The 18,667-nt window shown below is 40.0% G+C and overlaps 1 protein-coding gene across 5 annotated transcripts in view; it reads right to left on the bottom strand.

The window, feature by feature from the left end:
* LOC117147339 (carbonic anhydrase-related protein 10) overlaps positions 1–14,755 on the bottom strand; it is a 55,841-nt gene extending 41,086 nt beyond the window's left edge. The window contains exons 1-3 of one of the 5 annotated variants that reach the window (XM_033314195.1): positions 14,474–14,754; positions 1,158–1,346; positions 680–1,103 (exon numbers count right to left, since the gene is read on the bottom strand). The gene's annotated coding sequence lies outside the window, so the exon portion shown is untranslated. Of the gene's footprint in view, positions 1–679; positions 1,104–1,157; positions 1,347–14,473 lie in introns of all 5 variants that reach the window. The other 4 variants (XR_004459834.1, XM_033314194.1, XM_033314196.1 and 1 more) reach the window with 4 other exon arrangements.
* Positions 14,756–18,667: the final 3,912 nt, after the last annotated feature.

Genomic DNA, 18,667 nt, shown 5'->3' with positions numbered 1-18,667 from the left:
TCAAAAATAAAAATTCTATTTTTTCGCCATTTTTGGCAAATTTTGATGATGTTACCCCTTACAGAAAATGCGAAAATTAACCCAAAAATTAATTTTCCTAAATTCTTCAAAAAGTGAAAGCGATCGTTAGCATTGGTAAATAGCTGCTCAAAACAGTTATTCTTTCATCTATATGACAATTTTCAGCGAAGATATGACGAAAATTCCGTTTGTAATTAACACGTTTTTGGCAAAAGCCGTGTTTCCAAATTTCGTACATCAAATAATCAGTTTTTTTGCCACAACTTTAAAATTAATAGCCTGAATATGGAATGTTATACCTCGTTGAGTTCGTAATTAAATTTCCAATCAAACTGTGTTCAAAAATAAAAATTCTTTTTTTTCGCCATTTTTGGCAAATTTTGATGATGTTACCCCTTACAAAAAATGCGAAAATTGACCCAAAAATTAATTTTCCTAAATTCTTCAAAAAGTGATAGGGATTGTTAGCATTGGTAATTAGCTGTTCCAAACAGTTATTCTTTCGTCTATATGACAATTTTCAGCGAAGTTATAACGAAAATTCCGTTCGTAAATATCAAGTTTTTGGCAAAAGACGATTTTCCGAATTTCGGTCATAAAGTAATCAGTTTTTTTGCCATAACTATAAAAATAATAGCCTGAATTTGGAATGTTATACCTTGTCGAGCGTCATGCGTTGCCCCCTGAAGGCCTTCTGCGCCACCATGTCTCTTGTCCGCCGCATGAACACGATGATCAAGCAGGGCGCCGCCCTGCCCTTCAACACCTCCTCCTGCTACGTCAATGCTAGCAGATGATGCTGTTTTATCAAGAAAACATACTGCTCTAGCAGTATCAATGGGACTGGACACCAACAAAACCAAAAAGTAGAATCTGAAGTGCAAGGATTACAGATCACTTCAACCAACACCCATTTTGTCCAAGGTCACAACACGTAGTTAAGCACGTTACTCGTAGAGTAAAAGGGTATACTAGATTCGTTGAAAATGATGTAACTTAGTCTCCGACCATATAAAGTGTACAACACGTCGATACGATTTGACCAAAATTTCTTAGCCACACCGAGTTAATTAGCGCGGCGGCTAGAAATTTAAATAAGCTGAATATTAATATTTAATTTAATATGATGAACTTACCACACCGCCACCGGCAAAGGAAAACATGGGGGCGTACCCACCTAACAGAAGGATGTTTCCCAGGATGCGAATCCGCCGGCGTCGTTTTGATCAAATCTAACTTTATTCCATCTAGTTGGCGTGGGGTTTGCCGTACACGTATACAGCTAGCAATTCGGTTTTTCGAACCCCATTCGTTACTTGGGACAGCTGTAAGACACATCAATTTGATAAAATAATCTAAAATAATCTATCGAAAAAAGGAAAATGCCGTCGATCAATCCTTTTTTTGAATATGTAGCTACATTCCGTAAGGAACATCAAGAGCTTAAAAACCAAAGCGTTATCGCAAAAAGAGCTAAGGCTTCTACACAAGAGAAAAATATCTACCGCGAACAGGTACGCATTCATTTTTTAATTGAAAATTCATATTATGGAGATTATTAATTTGTATCATTTCAGGCGCGCGATGAACAAAATCGGCGTCGGAGAGTGGCAGTAATGCCAGCGATGCCGTGCCAACGATGCCGTTATACCAAATTAGCATTTTCTGCACTGCTTTTGTTTGGTGTTGTTTTTTTGGTTTGGAAATTATCATCCTATGTCTTTTAAGTGAACAAAATAATGCGAAAATTGACCCAAAAATTTATTTTTTAATAAATAAAAAAAAAACTTCTTCAAAAAGTGATAGGGATCGTTAGTATTGGTAATAAGCTTTTTAAAATTGTCATTTATTTAGATTTATCACCATTTGCAGTCGAGTTATGATGAAAATCCCTTTAGAAAATATTGCATTGCCTCCGAATGAAAAAAAAACTTTTTCCCACATTCCAGAACATCACCTAGCTGCAGTTAATTTTAAATGTCGGCTAGTTTTATTAGCATGTGCTTAACTTGTTCGGCTTGCTGAAAGTGTAATAAGCAGACACTTTAATTAAGCTCTGACTGCCGGCAGAAGTAGAAATATTTTCGGAAACCTCAAATTTGGTTTGGCTTGAAGTTACTTCATGGAGTCGAAAGTGAACTTGAAACTATTCTGGCATCGGAATTATTTACTCGAAAAGTCGACTTTGGGCGGTGGAAAAACATGGCAACAAGTTCTCTCTCCTCGCTTTTGTTTTTTTTTTTTATATTTTTGTCCATTTTGTTTTTTGGCGAATTGAGCAATTTGGAGTCCGAGTTCGTAGAGCTTGTCCTATTCCGAATGTCCGCCTTTAAGATATTTGTATTCAAAATATTCATTTCGTGCTAGCCACGTTCCACAGAGCCGTTGCGACAATTTGTAAACTAGGCCTGAATAAAACATGAAAATGGAAAACAACGGGGCAACGGCAGCGGGACATGTGACCGCTCTTTCTCCCGGACAAAACTGCACGGTTACATAAACAGGATAATAAGGCACTTAACATGCACTCGTCGCTGTTGGCCAACACACACACACCCACGCACACATAGGCACAGGCACACAAACACATAAAGAGGCAAAAGACCACATAGACATGGCTGGGAAAACCTCGAGCAGCAAATGGCGAATGTTGAATGCCAGGAATGCCGGAATGGCTTCGTTGTAGGCGTAACAATAAGGCGACCAGCCAGTCCAACAACTCCAAACAGGACCTCCACTTATGTCAGAGCAAATCAAGCGTTACACCCCCCTTTGCCCACCACTGTTTTGACCGGGCTTTTAGACGTTCCGGCCTTAATTTACGTCATGTCACAGGCGTAATTGAAATTTCCCCTAGCTCCCAGAAGTTTGCGTATGGGCACCAAGTTAATCCCAGATCGAAGCTAATGAAGCCATTGTCCGAAATTAAAAAAAAAACAGTTTCAATTATAATAATTAAGAAAATAGCTCACTTGAAAATCAAATAATACACGTATATTAAATAACAAAGATATCCAGTCTCTAACAACCATTTATTCAATAATAATGCTATCATTAAATAACAAAAAATTTATTAGAAAAAAATCGATTAAACAAATCAACTTAAAAGGAAAGTGAAAAACAAATATTTAGGCAAACCAATTTTGTAAATTTGAAATGTATGGCAAATAAATAAAAATGTTTTAGTTCTGAATACATTTTATGAATAAAATAAAAATCGACAATAGTCGAAATTCGTAAAGTGCAACGAAAACAAATTAAAAGTAAAGGTCTTTATTGAACAACTTGCTGTTGAAATTATTTCGTCAGATTGCCATTTTTCACCAAACAAAACAAAACAAAACACTCTGCATTCCATTTGATCCGGCTCTTACGATAAGTGAAATTCATTTGGCCAACTATTGCTCAACGATTTCGCACACCAAAACTTGTAGGCCAAAAATTAAACTGCACTTCTCAATTAACTTTTTGTGCAAAAAACAACACAAAAAAAAAAAACTCGAAGACGCACAACAACGGCAGCAGATTATGCAATTTGAATGCAGACTTATCTAGCATTTCAGGCATTTGTCGCACAGCTTACACATTTTATTTGAATTTTAATAAGTTGCTCTTGTGCCAGAGAAACGAATTTAAAATCCCCAGAATTAAAGCGCAATCGAGCTGCATTTATTCCATAAATAATTGAGATGTGTGCTGGAGTTGGCGACTTAAATGTATCGCTCTTTTTGGGGCTTTAAGACTACGCAGCATATGCACGAGTATGTTTTTTTAATCGAGCTATAAATATGTATATATTTAATAAATATATATATATGTTTCAATAAAAACAATGGGTTTTTGAACTTTTTCTTGGCCTCGAATGATTGGGCAGACAGCAGACGAAAGATGAAAGCCCTAAATTATTGAAAACATTTAATTTCGGATTACTGACAATTGGGCTTAACTTGTAAATGGAACTTAATCCCCAGGGATATCTGCATGTGTCCGATTAGCCGCAGGCCGAAGGACGCAGGACACAGGTCCTCCGAACTCCAAGCTGGGTGGACACAAATCATTCGCAGGCCATTGGATCCTTAATTTGCTTTAAATAAATTTTATTGGCATCGCCATGCAGCTGAGCAGCTGCAGAATCTCCAGACCCATTTTTCCCCGCAACTAAATGACATTTATTGTCAGCTTGGCAAAAGGTTCGGAAAAATTGGTGGGCAGGAAAATGGTGGAGCGGGCGGATTGGGGCGATACGTTAACCGAAAATGTCTTTTCATATTTTTCATGCACAATTTCAGCCTTGTATGCGTTGCATTTTCATCCGCCTGTAGTCGGGGCATTTATATGTATATCTATATATACATATATATATATACATATATATTTTACTTTTGCATATTTATTTATTGACCAGCTCGACCAGCTTTCCATTCCATTCCATTCCAGTTTCATTTGCGGCCCGCGAAGAAGAATATTGCAATGGCTGACAAATTTATTTCGTTTGCCGCCGGCGGTTTTTCTTTCCCCCCTGCCCCCGCTTGGTTTTTCCGATCCCCACCATACCCACACACCCCGGGAAAATCCACCACCCCCATCCCCCCTGGCCCCACAGCTTTTGTTCTTTTCATTTTCGCAATGTGTCGGGCCCTGCCATGCATATTAAAATGTTCAAAAAACACACACACTGTGAAAACCACCTCTCGCTGGCCATTTACTGTTGCATATTCATTATTGAAAAGTTTTTCTGTCCCCGCCGCCTACAACTCATAATAAAAATGATAAGCAAATGTTTTAAAATCTACAATATATATAGTGGATTTATATATATATATATGCATTACACTGGCTGTACATGCCGATTTCCTTGAGGGATCAAATAAGTGCTGTATTTTATTCCATTACATTGAATTTCATTTATTTGCTCGCAATTATTTCAGTTTGAAATCAATTTATTTGCAAATTAGTCGACCAGAAGACCATTGTCCACAAGGACGGCCTAAAGAGATCGTACTTTTAGTTGCAAATAGAGATTACAATGCTATATGGCAAATACAAATTGTTCATTTGCTTTTTTTGCCGAGCCGAAAGCAAGCTATTATAACTAAGAGCCTTATTTGTTAGATAGTTTTGTGAATAGTTGCTTAGGGATTAATTAAGATTATTCCTCTTGTTTTTCGAGATTATTTGCATGGGATATTTGTGTATGTTTATAAAATAATTTGGGATTAAATTATTTTGGTAGAGCATTCAATGCATGCAATAAATTTGTATGTATATTCTGCAAAAAAACGATAAATTTCCCAGCAAATCTGTAGTTAAACTTTTAAAACTGAATCCCTTACTCCTCGGTTTCTCCCGACTTTTCGCAACTAATTACTTTTTCCGACGGCAGCCGTAGAACTTCGCTTTCCGGCCAAGTTGAGCCAACTAATTCGTTGGCTTCGCTTCAACTTACTTTTTGGCCATTTTACGCTGGATTTACCACTTGGCCACAGATCGTCCAGATGATGCGCAATAAAATCGGCCACCTTAACTTAACAGTTGTAAAACTAAGCATTAAATATCGAGTTGACGCATTCCCGAAAAGTAAATGAAATAAAATAAATAAATAAATATAACCACATAGCGCACATGGCGTGTGCGTTACGAGCTTTTTTTGGCGTAACAGTTGCGTGAAGCATTACGTCAAATTCCTGGCGATACGTAAACCTAAACGACTGCTAATTGAAATATTAACACCTAAACGGACGAAATGACGATGACGACGACGATGTCACCACAAAATCCTCATGTGTGTGTGTGCGTGTGTGTGTTAGTAAATGTGTGTGTGAGTGTGTGCAATTAAACGAAATGCGCATAACAATTGGCCAACCACGATATGCGACCTCAAAAACATAAACAACCGCAAACGTTGCGTCATGAACACGCAAATGGTCAAAAAAGACTACAAAAGCGGCGAAGAGGGTAAAAAGGTGTCATTTTGCCATATAAGTACATTTGTAATATAGCCCGAAATTATCACAGCGGGCCGAATGGGTCGAATCGAAAGCACTCCAATTCCAGTTGGGCAAATAAATTTGATCCCTTCTGTGGCTGCAGAATTTAATTTGATAAATTGCAATTTTAGTTGAAATTTTCAATCAAGCTTCATTCCTACAAAAATATTTGATTTATAAACATTAAATCTCAACGAAAGCCGAAAAACCAAAAAACGCATTAAATACAAATAAGGCTTTAGCTGAGTAAAAAAAAAAGTCAACAAAGTTGTATTGATAAATATAAGGTAGATTTCATTTAGAAAATATCAAATAATTTGATAATTCACACATTGTTTTAAATTGATCAATTTCACACACGTTTCCCATTTACATGCATTTTAATTAGGCTAAACAAAAAATAGTATTCCACTTCATACTTAGGTTATTAAGTTGAATTTAATATTTTATAAAATGAAGGAAAATTGTTTAACACCACTTGAGCCCAAATTGACCAAATAACTCACACAGAAAAAGTTGGCCAAAAGAAGTTGGCCAATCTCAATTTCTTGTGCATATTTCCTGGCAAAAATCAGAGTTCAACCGCAAAATGTAAATCCTATTAAAACGTCCAACTCACAACCATTAACTTCTGCAAAAAAAACTACAAATAAACTCTGAGCTCGATTGGCGCTCAGAAATGGCATCCAAGTGCTGTATTTCCGAGGAGCTCAGTCGGTACAAAGGACTCCTAAGCCTGTGCCACCGATGCAGGATTCGGTGCTCCTGGTGAATGCAACTTGATTGGCGACTCCAGCGACAGACAAAAGAGCTTCAATTCGACGGAAGGATGACGGAGGCAGCAGGATGCCGTTCAGTGAGTTCTACATGCGCGCGCCAAAAATTGTTATGAAAATTCTTTTTATTAATTTCGTTTTGATTTCGTTTGGCTATTTTCGGAGTGTGAGCGTCATGGAAACATGGAAAAAATCCCAAAATAAATTGCCAGCTTGATTTTATTGTCGGCAGACTGATGATGTTGATGGCGACGCTGTTCGGCGAAATTGTTGGCAAATATTTGTGCAAATTTTTTTTTCTTTTTTTGCTGCTTTTTGTTTTCTGTTGTACCAAAATTGCTCCTCCCATGTGTGTGTGCGTGTGTGTGAGGAAAACGAGACTGTTGTTTGCTCAAAAATTGGCCATTTGATTGATGAAAATTTGATGGAATATATTTGCCATAAATATTCGCATGAAGAGCACCCCACCGCCGCTTTTCATTGATTACAATACCGCCGAGCGAACTAATCCACGTGAATAAAATCATTACTTTGGCCATCAACGGAACTCGCGATTCGGCCGCTTATCGTAATCACTCGTAATTAAGGCACTCATTTATATATTATAATTATTAAATTAAACCTCAAGTGTCGTGGCACCTATCAAGATGCATTTGTCCGATTCTGGCTAATCGAATTGGAATGTCAAATAAACACGACTCCTAAGTAGTAACTACGATTATGTTATTAAAATATCAACTGTTTGTTTTGTTTAATTGCTACTGAATTTACTGAAATTTTTACAAATTATGGAATAACATTTCAAATTTAGCTAGCTATATTTTAAGCTACATTTTCTTAAGCTTTCTGATAGATCTCTTAGTGCATATTTTATTTAAAGTTATTAGCCCAACTATATACAAAACCAAGAACTGCAAATAAATCTAATTCCTTCTAAGCCGTTTTGAAAACACGTCTTGATTTTATGAATTGCATAATTAATCCAAACTTAACTCATGCAAAATCCGCATATATAGATGACAGCATTAAGTATGTCAACGCAGAGGAAACACTTGAAACATTCACTTCACATCAAACAAACACTCTGGGCAGCGGAAATCTTGGATTTGAATCCTAGTTGCTGGAGCTGAGAAAGTGGCGGAGTTTGTGGGGTGACTGCACATCCGTTTCCGGCCACTCGAAGTTTCCCATTTAAAATGCAATCGAGAAACGATTAGTCAACAAACGTTTGGCTTTGTCTTCGATTTCCTGGCATTGGGAGAATCGCAATGGCTATGGCTCGAAATATATACATATGTATGTATGTGTGTTTCGAGAGCTGAAAAGTGGGCGTTAAGTTGGCTAATGAAAATTGCCAGGCAACGCTGAAAAGCATGTGAGTTTGTTTTGCCTGCTTGATTATAATGAGCACAAATTACGTTGATTCGGTGCCTTTTTGGCTTCGCTTTGATTCGGTTGCGGTTGCAATTTGTTTTTGACACAAGCCCCCCGCTTTTTCTCTCTGTGTGTGTGTGTTTGTGTGTTTGTGTTTTTGTGGGGCCTCTCATTAGTTAGTCGTGGAATTTCATTGGCTTTACCTTTTAATTTGATTAATTCAGCCGCCCGACTTGCCCTTCCTCTTCGCTTAATTCTGAATTTATTTTCTATTTTGTATTAATGCCGGCACGCAACAAAAACAACAAAAATCATTAATAAATCGGTTGAATTGCTTTGTTTTTTCCTTATTTTGCTGGTATTTCTGGAGGAGGCAACACTTGAGACTTTATTCAAATTTATTCGATTCGATTCGATTCGCTTCGATTGCTGACTGACTGACGTGCACTTTTGCAATAAGTATATTTATTTCGCGCTACGCGAAAGTCAGCGAGTCCTTTCACAAAAGTTGGACAATATTCGGATAGCAGGACCAAGGACGAGTGACTACCGCACGTGTTGACGCTTCAAACAAAACTGTTGCGCGGCTGAAGAAGACGCCACAACAAAGTCGAATCCTTGCCAGGTCTTGGCAGGCGGCCCTCGGCTCCGATGGCCACAGAGCAGCCGAAGGGTCCTTCGGCTGGCAATCGGATCCTTCAGGACTGCCGTTGGCTGTGGAACAGTCCGGCGGCCCTTGCTTTCGCATCCTGTTTACAAAACTGGCCATCGGCGCCTGCGCCCCTTCGACAATTTCCTGCCCGAAGGCCAGCCGAATGCCCGAAAGGACTCTAGCCGAATGAAAACGATTGACAGCCGAACCGAAGCCCGAATGCTCATCCACCTCGTGGTGGATTTTCCCTTAGCCGGCGTTGAAGAGAGTTTGTTTACGTTTTGTGTTTACATTCCAGGCAAAACTGGAAACACGTGGCTGCCTCGGAGGAGGCAATGAAAAAAGTACGAGAAAGGACGAGGGATGGGGTTACGCCAGGAGTTCAATCCAGCAGTTCGTTGAATCCCAGCGTCGTTAGACGGAAATGGAATGTTGGCAAGTGCCATTGAGGAGCTGATTTTATTGACTGCCAGCCGAAAAGGGAGTTTCAAAACAAAAGATTAAATTCTAAGGATTCACAAGAAGTGGCTTTCCCCAAATATCCTTTAAATCGGAATCAATTTAATAATAGTACGTATAACAGTGCAATGGTATAGATAGAACTATTTTGTTTGTGGAATTAAAATAATTTAAATATTTATATTAAACATGTATTTTGAAGACTGAAACCAACATTTTCATTGTTAGTACAACAAAATCACACCTATATACTTTTAAATAAAATCTAAGCCCCATTAAACTCGCACCCCAACAGCTTAAGACTCTGCTGAACATTTTTTGCCAGCTCCTTCCGTATCCGGAAAATGCAAAAGTATCTGGCAGATGCAACCTCAGTCCGGGGTCCTGCTACCCAAGCTTAGACTCCTGAGTCCTGAGTTCTGAGTCTCGGCTTCCGTTCTGCCTGCATTTCGTGCGCATTTTTCCATCTGATTTGACATTTGTGCTAGGTAAACACAAGAATGCCAGCAACTTTTAATAAGACCAAGTAAGTGGACGGTTTGGGGAGGTGTCGAGTGGAGTACCGAGTGCCGAGCGCCGAGATTCTGGCCAGTCTTGGCCAGAAACGCTTTTAAGTTGCCACACTGTGTGTGTGTGTGTGAGTGTTTGTTCGTGTGCCCCTGTTGGCTCTTTTGAGCAATTTAGTTTGCTGCCATTTGCCACAAGTGAAATTCGCTTTTTTGGGCCGCCACGGCGTATGCGTCATGTGTTTGCACTCCACTTGTTCTCTGTGGCGGAGGATGAGTTCTGAAGAACTCCCCATTCCCCCGTACAAAAGCTACAAAAACCGAACTTAACTGAACAGAACTGAACTGGTCTAACTAGCTGGCCGTCGAATGTTTGTTTGTTTGCTCAATTTTAATTAAATTTTTAGCATTGCTCGTGTTTTGTTTGGCACGAAAATTAAAGCAAATTAATTGGCGCCCAATAACAGAGAAATCAAGTGAAATGTTTGCCAGTCGGTAAGTAATTTTAATTAATTTCCCGCGCCCCTTCTGCTCGGCCAATAGCTAAAATTGCAATTGCAATCAATGCGAAATCAAGTCAAAAGCCCAATCAAGTTGTTTTAATAGTGGGGCAATGGGTGAGTAGTTGGGTGGCTGAGTGGTGCGACCTGCAGGTGTTGGGCCCTTGAAAAAATGGTGTGGAATCGGAGGTACCCTGTAGATTGCAATTTACGTAAAGTAGGAAATAAATCAATGATGAATGTAAAGAAAAAGATATATCGCTTGCAATTCAATTAAATAAATGTATATATTATAAACATAAAAGGAAACATATCACCTATAGAAACCTAATTGATTGAATATTGATATATGTTGTTTGAAAAGGCTTCCCCACTGTGCCCACATACCCCGGCTACCCTGGAAAATGGAACACGTGAGACAGGAAACGGCCTTCAGCCCCACATGTCCAAAAGTTCTTTATTACCTTCGTAGCTGGATTATTAAAATTTCATCGAATTACGTGCGAATAATACCAAATTGCCCTGGCACTCCATACGTCGCCCCGGCTTTATCTTCCGCTTTTCTATTTTCCTCCTCGCTGCCAGTCAGTGTACAATTAAGTTTAGCAGCCAAGAAGAGGAAAACTAAGACAAAACCAGAAATCGGTGAACGAAACTTATCAATATTTTATTGCATTCCCGTGCCGAATTAAGTTCGCTCAAGGTTGCACCAGCCACAAATACATGTAGAACTACCTACATAGAGATATAGCGAACATAGAATGCTATGGCATTCCTGCAGCTTCAATGATGACGATGCTGATGATGATGAGTGGGCTGCCCCACAATAAAACAAAACTTTTTTGATTACTTTATGCTAACGGCAGCTGCGTCGTCGCGTTCACATTTAGTTTTTGGCTTTGGCCACAAAGTAATTGCAGGACCAGCACTGAAAAAAAAAATACCAACAACCCAAGCACGAGGGGCAGGGAAATGGCCAACCAACCGACAGATGTCTGTACATGGTCTGCCATGCGGCGACTTTCGGAGCACCCAGCTCCACATATTGAGAGCGTTATGAAACTGGGTAGCAAAAAATTGCATTTGATTTTTTTGGGTCTCAAGTGGAGCTCACAAATACCCTGTACTGTGAAAAATTCCAAATTTTATCCATATAGAATGCAGTTTTAAACATAACATTGAAATGAAATAGTATAACTATGAAGCAAAATATAATTATAATTATAATATATAATATATAATATAATTATAACGAAAAATCATATTAAAAATAAAAAAAAACAAATAACCTTACTTATAAAAAGGTAACAGCACGGCTCACATAAACTCTTATCGTATTTGGACAGGGTATTCAGCTAGGCGAATCGAATGTGCGGCAAATGTAATTAAGCGAAAGACGCTTGAAATGCGCGAGCTTGACCGCTCATAAAACTTTGACAATGCTGACCAACGACGCCTCCTTCCGGGGAAGCTCCCCCACCTCCGTCTCTTCACTGTTATTCCGGCCCAGTGAATGACCGCTTTATTAGCCAAGTGACATTTGAATCCTGGCTAGCAGAGGCGAGGAGCAAAAAAACCGAAGGAAAATAACAAAAAAAGTGGCCTAAAAGTATATGCATTTACTCATACGACATTCTGTCGTTAGTCAGAAAGTACATTTACCAAGCGCCAGCTGAAGCGACAGGTCTAGATTGGGATTGGGATTGAGATTGGGTTGGATTCGGTTGGTTCGGGTTTGGGTTTGGGTTTGGGTTGGATAGGGGTTATTCATGGGATATGTAGGATTCCGGGATAGGAGCAACTGGATCGGAGCTGCTGGCCCAGAAAATGGAACTGGACTTGCCACAGTTGATTGGTTAGCACTAAGCGGGAAATTTGCTGGCCATAAATGTCGGTTTGACTCCAGCAGCCTTATGCCACATTCATTTTCTTTTTTTTTTTTTTTGTGTTCTGCCCCCTTGTGCTGCCCCTGTTTTTCCTGCCCCACAAAAATTTACATGCGCTCAAATTTTTCGCTGCCGCTTTTTTTCTGTTCTTTTGCCAGCCGCTGGTCATTGCCTGTTAAATATATATATATATATATGTATATCATATATTTAGGGCCCCAAATGTATGTGTATGTGTGTGTGTGCAGTGTTAACTTGGCTAGCCAAAAATGTTCAGAGCCGGCTAAAGTTTCGCCAGCTTCTTTGGCAGCTTCGTCTGATGCCCGAACCACCCCGTTTTTCCAGCCCTCTGCTTGCATATGTGCCGGTTAAGTGGTTTTTGTGGCTGAAAAGCAGAAAACTCATTAAAGTTTATTTCAAACAGCAACAACAACAGCACCAAATGGGGGGGTTTTTAGCAAAGTTCGGTCAAAAATTAAGACATATGCTCAGGCTGAAACCGAAACTGAAACAGAAACAGAACAGCAACGAACTTCACAGTCCTTGTCCATATCTATCTAACTATATACATATCTATACAGTTATGCATGTCTCCGACTTGACACTTGAATATACGAATATATGTATGTATATATATGTGTGTGTGTGCATAACGACATGCACTTCGATGGGTGTGTTTGCAAGGAGTATGGAAAATGAGTGAAGTAGAGGCGGTTCGAGGCTTGGGCCACTTTTGCTGCGGTTTTCTGGCCCCAAAAACTTTGCCAAGTGCAGCGAGTTTCGACGGCATGGGAGCCCTATATCGCCAGGTGGAGATCGGTTGGGCCCACGAGGAGAGCCGCCAAAGAACAACAAAACTCCCATTGAGCGCAACCCACGAGGGTCAATTTACTCAATTCCGGAATTTCCACTGCCAGTGGAAAACAGAGAAAAAGATATTCACATAACTCATATCTTCGAATTTCTACTAATATATTTTCTCTTAATTCTTAAATTCTTTTAAACCCAGCTGCATAATACCATGTATCTATGGTTATATTTTATAGTGCACATAGCCCCACGCTCAGGGACACCAATACAGACACAAACGTGTACAAGGAGCGCAGGACCTGCGTTAAATATGACATTATATTTCCTGTGTCGCAGCATGTGTTTGGTTAGTTGGTCATTTGGTCAGTGGGCTGGACTGCTTTGTAATGCCATTGCCGCCGCACTCGGCACAAATTAAACAATCTGTTGACAACTATTGGCCACAAAATCTTTGTTAATTGCCTTTTTGTCTGGCCTCAAGGCGGGTGTGTGTAACTAATGGACCACCCACAGTTTGCTAATTGCTTTGACCCCGCCCGCCCCTTTCGTGTGCTTGTGTTTTCTGTTTCTGTTTTTGGTAGCGCTGCAATGATATGCAATTAATATAATCGGCTGCTGTTTAAATTGCCATTTGGTGAATTTAAGTACACTTCAACCGCACACTGCCAACCAATTGCACACACATCAACCATTCAAGCGTTCTTTGTTCTCGAAATTAACTTAGAGAAGCATTCAAGCAAGCATGAAAACATATACATAATGCACAAGTCCAACTCACAGTAGGGACACTGAAATGAAAACATTGAGAAAAGAAACAATCTAATTTAAAGTTGCGAGCCAAACAACAAATGTACACAGCCCAGAAAGTGAAAGAGACGACGCGATGCAGAAGGGAGGGCGGTAGACAAGGAGAGCAAGGGATATGGCGAGGCGGAAACGACTTGCAACATGCAATTTGTTATCTCAAGTATGCAAAATTATGAAAGTTTATTTAAAAGTTATGCCACGGCCCGCTCCTTTGGCTGCCAGGAAAGCCAGCCAACCGAGCAGGATAATAATTGTGCCGCCTCCAACAGCAGACGCAGATACTTTTCCCACACAGATACTTTACCCACACAGACACTTGCCGCACACACACACACATACATAGAAGCCGAGAGTCCTTCTCACACATTATTCAAGTTAGCGGCGACAATTTATTAGTTTTACAATACAACTTGGCAAATTGGTGTATAAATCTTGGTGCCTCGTGAGGCCACTTCTTTCTACACTCCTTTCAAAATGCTACTCCGATCTTGGCTAGAGCTTCCAGAAAGAGGCTTTGGTCCTTCGAGGCGGATCATGGAATGACATGGAGTGAACAATTGTAGATAATACGTCAAATAAATGTTACTAATATGCGTTAAAACTTTAGAGCAGAAGAATCGCCGTGAAAATAAAGTAGAATCGTGTCACCATTACAAATAGACTGACATCTTGATGAAGTAGAAGATCGAGCTTACTTATAAAAACTGTACTGTAGACTTCAATTTATTAACTTAGCACTTTAGCTTTCAGCACTTTGCACTTTTATTGTTTTATTCATCGGTTCGATATCAGATTTCGGAGTTGTTCTTCGAGGAGCACTTGGTAAACGTCCCTCCCATTTCCTAGTTGTGGCTTGGTTTCCCAATGCAATGAAAAGTACTGGACTAGTAAAATTTTGTAGCTCGATAGGCTGTGGGTCTTGTCCAGCCATCCGTTCCAAGATAACCACAAAACTGATAACAAAGAAACCCAGACGCGATACGTGCATATTGAGAGATGAAAGTCGAGAGACTACGAATGCATTATCAATTAATTCGCCTCACAAGCGTTTCAAAAGTACGCAATCAATAAAAATATACCAAGAAAAAGGTCAAAACGAAAGATTATCATGGTAAATGGTAAATCATTTTTTCATATAAATATATGTTTCTATAAGTACATTGCTATAAAGTCTTATTGCTTATTTTCCGATCTCGTATTGCTGAACTCGATTAACACTCGGAAAAGTGGGTTCTTGTTTCCTGATCTTTCCTACATAACAAAGTTTCTGATGCTATCGATTTCTTAACGAAAACAACAACCACTTGCACAGTGGGCTAATTACCAAGATTTCAACTAATAAAATTTGACTTGAAAACTATACTATATGGCATTTTCAGTTCCTTGTGAATTTTACTCGGAATGAATTTCAAGCACACCCTCTATAAGCATATCATTGTTATTCGTTCTTTTCGAAGAACCCTAATATGGAGACGAACATCAGACGGCGGCGGCAGCTTGCGCTTTATGATTTAATAACGTTGCATGGGTGTGCGACCCCCCGCCCCACCCCCTTTTTTTTCCAGCCCCCGCTGCCGCCCATGCACATTACCAACAACAACGTGGTCGTTTGCTGGGCGCTGAAATGGTTGCACTGTGAAAAATTAACAGCATGTATCAGGGAAAATGTATTAAAAATTTAAAGAGCATAAAACTTAAGTTACAATAAAGGTAAGAACTTTTAAAATGGACTCAAAGATAGAAACCATTTTTTAACTTCATTTAGAATTGCAGTATTATTTTTGCCAGTGCTTTTTTTGAGCTGGTTTTTTTGGTCGGGCGTTGTTTTCGTCTTGGGCCTCGTCGGGCGCTCACATTATCTGGCTCTGGTGCATGTCATCGCTGGGAAAAGTTGTCTCCGTTCGCCCTTCCGCATGCCCCCGCTTTTCCCGCTTTTCCCGCTGCCTTTCCCGCCGCTTTTCCCTCGCTTTTCCGCACAGTGTCATCTCCCGTTGTCCCTGTCGTCATCGTCGGGCCATATTAAATTGTGTTAAAACACTTGCGCCATGCATGTCACACGGCACCTGCCCCCCGTCCTTGTGAAATGCGCCGCCCCCTTTGGCCGCCCACCGCCCCCTGCTACCCTCTTTGTGTGCAATGGCGCGTGTTTTGCCATGTAACTCGTCTTGTCTCCCAGCTCCTTTGCTCCTTTTCTCGGCGTTTCTTTTTATATTTTTTTCTTTTTTTTTTGGGTAAGGTAGCTTTTTTATGCCTGCTTCATTTCCGGCAAATTAAAACGCATACGGCGCCACACGAGTAACATTCTGGTAGATCGCTGAGAAGTGAGCAAAAAAATTGTACAAAATATATAAAGTAAAATAAAATAAACACTAATTTTGCAGTCGTGACACTCAAAGTTCTTCGTTTATTTAATTTTTTTTTTTTTTTTGGGACATTTTTCGCAGTATAGCCTCTAGAGTCACATAATTTCTGGTTCAGTTTTGCCCACTTTCCAATATATATTTGTTTGCCAGGGGACTTGCAGTCAGCACTATTCACTCCTGCACTCGCCTATATGTTTTTTATTTCTGCACTCTTTATTTGTATGTGTTGTAATATATACATATTTTTCTGTTTGCACCTCGCCTCATAATTAAAAGCTGCACTACGAATTTTTCAATAACAGCAATAAATCAGGCATATGGAAGCCCAGGGAGTTGGTCATAAATAAACTTTACAGCCAAACACATTGGCCGACAAAGCGAAACGGCACAAACGACCCAAACGGTGGGCGGTGGGCGGTGCAGGACAGAAGTTGGGGGCGTGGCCGAGCGGACTCCACATCGATGGCCCAGTCAAGCATGAAAAGCCCCCACTTGGCTCCTTATTAGTCATGCCTCAGATCATCCGACGACACTCGCGGTAAATGCAATCGAAAGTCGAGGAAAGCGAATTAAAGCAGGGGAAAATTATGATATTAACGATGGAAATGAAAGCTTTAAAATAGTCATTGAAATACTGAAGAAATTTTTGCTAACTAGACAGCATCTATTGGCATTGACATAGTAATTTAACACTTAAGCAAGCAGCACGATATCTATACTTCAAATTATTGTACTGCTGAGTTGTGGATTGATTTATTGTTGTAATGTCTCCTATCATATAAATAAGCAACGTACGGCTTCTCATGCCACATGTATGCATATCATGCAGCCCTAATAAGTTATCGAGTTACTTCGTTCTAGGCCAAATTGCATTGTTTCCATTATTCCCATTTCTCTGTACCTGTGCTGCTTTTAATTATGGGCTCCTAACCCACAAACATTACACATGATATGTACATAGACGTAGACGGGTGGTGTGGAGGGGGTCATAAGTATAGATTGCGGTTGCCGTACTACCCCTTTATTCTATAGGTTGCATATGTATAAGAGGAAATTAAAAATATATGCTGCATTTGGGCAGCTCTCTTTCGTTTGGCTGTGTGTGTGTGGGTGTGTGTGTGGGCTAGGATGTGTTGCCTACTTTTTGGCATTCGCCAGGCTCTTTTTGTCTGCTCACTTGTTGGTTGGGTTTTGTTTGCTTGTTTGCTTTGTTTTCCACATGGGCCACATTATTATGATGTCTCTTCTCTTTTCGCCTGAATGAAGTGCATCGCACATAAGGGAGTCAAGTGTGTGGGTGTGTGTGTGTGCAAGTCCTAGGGATGGCAAACTATTGCAACTCATTAGGGAATATTATTGTTATAATAAACCGAAAGTGGCACAAAAGTATATTTGAATATAATATATATAATATAACATATATATATTTAATATATAATATTAGTAGGAAAAAGGCATGCAAACAGGAATTACATTATTTGACTCATTGGTTAACTATGACTTTGTTCATTATTCCGCATAAACGTATACAAAGTGTAACTTTTTCTCTAACCAACTGATTTAAGTTAAAGTATCGGTTAAGTATCGGTTGGGGCAATAGGGTCGCCCATCGTGTCACGCAGCTATCGCCAAGGACACACACGTTTCGGAGGTCGACTGGCAGCGTCAGCTTCGCGATTTTTCATCAAAGTCACGGCGGGCAAAAGTTGGCGAGATGCTGCCCCATTGTTGCCTCTGACACTGACACCGGAAATGAACACATTTTCCGGTGCCATACGTGTGCGCCTCTCCGTGTGTGTGTGTGTGTGTGTGCGAGTCTGTTTGCACTCAAACACACACACTCACACAGCCAGAGAAGTACGCACACTGAGAACAGACTGAGACCACCCACTGGGAGATTGAAAGTCGCTTAATGTATTGTTTTTCAGCGCTGACTCTCGCCTTTCAGCTTTTGCCTCTCGGATTTTAGCCGGTAAATTCAAGTGAACTAAAATCGTGACAGCCCTGGTGGAGAACTTTTAACTTAACCCATTAGATATTTTATTTAATATACCATGCCTGCAAATGTTTATGATCAATTGAAGTACCTGCTGCATTTAAAATAGTTCGATTTTATGTGGCAAAAATGTGAAGCTGCTGATGGCTCGTTATTATATTATACTTTCATTTGGTCAAGTTTTTCCTAATCTTGAGTTGAATCTTTTTGATTTAGCTGCCATTGTTTCCCCTCACTCCCTTTCTCTAACCCAGCAGCTTTCTCTACTTTCTCCAACCATTTTCCTGTGTCTGATGGCTTCTTAATTAGCTGTTAAAACGTTTCGGCAGCTGCCAAAACAATTACACGCTTTATTTCCATGAACGGCACGTTTTACCTTCGTTGCAACGCCAGTTAGTCCTGACCCCTGACCCCAATCCCCCAACCCATCTGGGTTGACCCCATACCCATACCCATTCCCATTCCCACACCCACTGGAAACTCCTGTTGCTGCAGCTGGGAATCTAATCCCGGGGACTCAAATCGTTTTA

The sequence above is a fragment of the Drosophila mauritiana genome, chromosome X (genome assembly GCF_004382145.1).
Source record: "Drosophila mauritiana strain mau12 chromosome X, ASM438214v1, whole genome shotgun sequence".
NCBI classification, from domain to species: domain Eukaryota; kingdom Metazoa; phylum Arthropoda; class Insecta; order Diptera; family Drosophilidae; genus Drosophila; species Drosophila mauritiana.
This window is presented reverse-complemented; position numbering and strand designations above follow the sequence as displayed.